The sequence below is a fragment of the Dasypus novemcinctus genome, chromosome X (assembly GCF_030445035.2).
Source record: "Dasypus novemcinctus isolate mDasNov1 chromosome X, mDasNov1.1.hap2, whole genome shotgun sequence".
NCBI lineage: Eukaryota > Metazoa > Chordata > Mammalia > Cingulata > Dasypodidae > Dasypus > Dasypus novemcinctus.
Genome location: NC_080704.1, coordinates 18,091,868 through 18,096,748, shown reverse-complemented (window position 1 = coordinate 18,096,748; position 4,881 = coordinate 18,091,868). Strand labels below are relative to the sequence as shown.

The window sequence follows — 4,881 nt, the reverse complement described above, 5'->3', positions numbered from 1 at the left end:
AAACAAGACAAGGATGCCCACTGTCACCACTGTTATTCAATATTGTGCTAGAGATTCTAGTTAGCTCAATTAAGCTAGAAAAAGAGAAAAAGGCACCCAAATAGGAAAGGAAGAAGTAAAACTTTCATTATACCCGTGCTCGCATCAGCAGCACATATACTAAAAAACTTTCATTATTCCTGATGATATGATCCTGTATCCAGACATCCCTGAAAAACACACAAGAAAGCTACTAGATCTAATAGACAAGTTCAGCAAAGTGGTGGGATAAAAGATTATAAATATTGTTTCTATATGCTACTGGTGTACAATCTGAGGAGGAAATCAGGAAAAAAATTCCATTTATAATAGCAACTAAAACAATCAAATAATTAGGAATAAATTTAACCAGGACATAAAGGACCTGTATTCAGAAAGCTATAAAACATTGCTAAAAGAAACCAAAGAAGTGGAGGACATTCATGTTCATGGACTGGAAGACTAAATATTGTTAAGAAGTCAGTTCTACCCAAACTGATTTACAGAGTCAATATAATCACAACAAAAATCCCAACAGCCTTTTTCTGCAGAAGGGAAAAACCAATTATCAAATTTATTTGGAAGGGTAAGGGACCCCAAATAGCCAAAAAGTTCTTTAAAATGAAGAATGAAGTTGAAGGATTCTCACTTCCTGACTTTAAAGCATATTACTTAACTACAATGGTAAAAATATCATGGTACTGGCATAAAGGTAGACACATTGACCAAGGGAGCTACACTGAGAACTCAGAGATAGATCCTCACATCTATAATCAAGTGATTTTTGACAAGATGGTCAAGTCTTCCCAGCTAGGCCAGAACAGGCTATTCAATAAATGGTGCTGGGAGAAAGAAAGAAGACTCCTATCTCACACCTTCTACAAAAATTAACTCAAAATGAATCATATAAAAAATAAATATAAAAGCAACAACCATAAAACTCCTAGAAGAAAAGTTAGGAAAACACCTTCAAGATCTTGGGATAGGTGATAGTTTCTTAAACCTTACACCCAAAGCATGAGTAATGAAAGGAAAAATAGATAAATGGGACCTCCTCAAAATTAAACACTTTTGCACCTCAAAGGACTTTGTCAAAAGGGTGAAAAGGCAGCCGACTCAATGGGAGAAAGTATTTAGAAATCACATATCTGGTAAGGGTTTAATATCCATGATATTCAAAGAGATCACACAACTCAAAAACAAAAAGATAAACTAACCTATTAAAAATGGACAAAACTCTTGAAAATACAATCGGCCAAAGAAGAAATACAAATGGCAAAGAATACATGAAAAAATGTTCAGCATCACTAGCAATTAAGGAAATGTAAATCAAAACTACAATGAGCTATCATTTCACACCTGTTAGACTGGTCGCTATTAAGTCAGAAAACTGTAAATATTAGAGAGAATGTGGAGAGATAGGAATGCTTATTCACTGTTGGTGGGACTATAGAATGGTACAACCACTGTGAAGGACTGTTTGGCAGTTCCTAAGGAAGTTGAATACAGACTTGCTATGTGACCCAGCAATACCATTACTAGGTATATACTCAGAAGAACTGAGAGTAGTGACATGAACAGATATCTGCTCACCAATGTTCATAGCAGCATTATTCACAATTGCCAAAAGTTGGAAACAACCCAGGTGTCCATCAACTGAGGAATGGATAAACAAATTGTAGTGTATACACATGATGGAATATTATGCAGCAGTAAGAAGAAATGAAGTCATGAAGCATATGACAACATAGATGAGCCTGGAGGACATTATGTTGAATGAAGCAGGCCAGACACAAAAGGACAAATACTATATGATTGTTCTATTATGAACTAAATATATTGTGTAAACTCATGGAGTTAATAATTAGAATATAGGTCACCAGAAACTAGAAGGAGGATAGAGGATGGAAAGCTGAGGGTTAATCTGTGCAGAATTGGTGAAAAGGTTGCTTGTAAAATTTGGAAATGAATAGAACTGGTTAAAGCATATCATGGCGTTTGTAACTAGCAGTGCTATTGTGTGGGTATGACAGTGGTTGAAAGGGAAAGTCTAAGGTCATGTATGTTACTAGAAGGAAAGCTAAAATCTGTAACATGGAACTGGAGAAGATAGTAAAACCTCATGTAAAACATGAATATGGGGTATATTGTATATGTAAGACTGTTTTTACAAAATGTAAATACAAATATACTAGAGAGAAGGAAAAAGAATAGCAGCTATGTACGGCAGGCGAGGCACAGAGAGATTGAGAGGGAATGAGTTTTGTGTTTGTGGTTTATTATTAGCATTGAAATAATGAAAGTGCTTGGGATGATGAATGCTCAAAATATATGATTTTACCAAATATCAGTGATTGTACTCTTTGGAGGGATTTATGGTTTATTAATGTAACAATACAATTTATTTGTTTAGAAAAAAGATTATAGCAAGTGGAGAAATTGGCACCCTCATATATTGCTGGTGGGTATGTAGAATGATGCAGCCAGTTTTGAAAACATTCTGGCGGTTCCTCAAAATGTTAAACACAGAGTTACCATATGACTCAGCAATTCCACTCGCGAATTTTGCAAGAGAAATTAAAACATACCCTCACACAAATGTTCCTAACAGCATGTGTCACTGTAGCCAACAAAAAGAAACAACCCAAATGTCTATCATCTAATGAATGGATAAACAAAATGTGGCATATCCATATGATGGAAGATTATTTGGTGATAAAAAGAACCCACTGGGAAACAGATGTGGCTCAAGCAATTGGGCTCCCATCTACCATATAGGAGGTCGCGGGTTCAATGCCCAGGGCTTCCTGGTGAGGGCAAGCTGGCTCACGCAGAGTGCCAGCCCATGCGGGAATGTCACCCTGTGCAGGAGTGCCACCCTGCATGGGAATGCCGCCCAGCACGGGAAAGCTGCCCTGTGTAGGAGTGCTGGCCAATGGGGACAGTTGGCACAGCAAGATGACGCAACAAGAGACACAGAGGAGAGAAAATAAGAAGATGTAACAGAACAGGGAGTTGAGGTGGTACAAGAGAGTAATCACCTCTCTCCCATTCCAGAAGGCCCCAGGATTGGTTCCTGGAGCTGCCTAATGAGAATATAAGCAGACATAGAAGAACACACAGCAAATGGACACAGAGAGCAGACTACAGGGAGAATGGGGGGAGGGGGATAAAGAAAATAAACCTTATTAAAAAAAAGAACCTACTGATACATGCTACAATGGTTGTGAATCTTGAACCATCATGCTAAGTGAAAGAAGCCAGGGACAAAGGGCCACAGATTGATTCTGTATAAACAAATTGATTCCGTTTATATAAAATATCCACAGTAGGCAAATCCATGAAGTTGGAAGAGAAATCAGTGGTTGCCTGGGTTTGGGGTGGAAAGGATGGGGGGAAATGGGGAGTGACTGCTAATGTACAGGATTTCTTTGTGGGGTGATGAAAATGTCCTGAAATGAGAGTGTGATGCCAGTCACACAACTCTGAAAATGCTAAAACCATTGAATTGTACACCTTAAATGGGTGGAATTTATATATATGAATAATACCTCGATAAAACTGTTTTAAAAATTGTTATTGCCAGTTCCCTGGAGCAATGTGGAGAGAGATAAACAAGAGGGATCACTGGTCTGTTAAACTAATTCCTATATTTTTTTTGTTTGTTTTTTCTTCAATTAGCAATAATCGCACCTCGGATAAACCTCATTGGCTATGATACTGCCACTGCACGAAGCTTAATTTCTATGTTTTTATGCATCTCCAAACTCAAAGTCATGCCCCATTGTTCACTAATTCCACCAGCATTACAAAATAAAGGATTAGAAGTAAAAGTAAATTTCTCTGCATAGTCACAGTTTAGTGAAGGAGAAATTAGTACAAGTTGATGCCAGACAATGTTCTATTAAAACCGCAACCTGACCTTTAAAATACAAGTCTTCATCCTGCTTCTGTAAATTAACAGCTATCTGTATTTCTGAAACTGAAGTGCTTGGGCAGTTCCTAACTCTAAGATAGATGAACTATTTCTGTAAAATATTTTGAAAAAAAACCTAGAGTCCTCCAACCAGAACACACCCCAAGCAGGTAAGAAGTTGAGAGAGGCTCAATGACTGCCACTTGAATGTATGCCTTCCACACATTAGGTCCAAAAGATGATCTGTCACTTTTTATTTTAAAACAATTTCAAATTTCCAGAAATTTGAAAAAACAAAACAAAACCTCCCATGTACCCCTTTACCCTTAATCATATTCACAAATTTTGAACAATTTGCTACATTTGTACATTTGCTTTATCATATTTTCATTTCAATCACACATCATATATATAGACACACCTTTTTTTCTGAGGCATTTGCAGGTAGCATGCCCATTTACCCCCTAATACCTCAGTGTACATTTTCTAACATAACCTAGCATATTCCTAACACATGCTCTAACATAAGCACAGTACAGTTAATGAAGTCAGGATATTTAGCATTGATGCAGTATTTTTCTTTAATCTATAGTCCACATTCTAATTTTACTAATTGTTCCAAAAATGTAATTTATAGCAATTTTTTTCTAGTCCAGAATCCAGTCCAGGATCACACATGGCATTTAGTTTTCAGGTATATTTAATCTCCTTCAATCTGGAAGAGTTCCTCCACCTTTTTTGACATCAGTATTTCCAAAGACTACGGGTCAGTTATTTTTCAGGGTCCCTTGATATGTGTTTGTCTAATATTTTCTCGTGCTTCTACCCAAGAACTGCATATTTGGATGGAATACTACATAAGCGAGGTTGTGTCTTTCCATAGCTCATATCTGGAGGCACGTGATATCCATTTGACCTTTTTGATGATGTGAATTTTGCTATTTGGT

The 4,881-nt window shown here is 37.0% G+C and overlaps 1 pseudogene; it reads right to left on the bottom strand.

Moving 5' to 3' along the window:
• Nucleotides 1–3,674: 3,674 nt before the first annotated feature.
• LOC111760051 (U4 spliceosomal RNA) lies at nt 3,675–3,756 on the bottom strand (annotated as a pseudogene).
• Nucleotides 3,757–4,881: the final 1,125 nt, after the last annotated feature.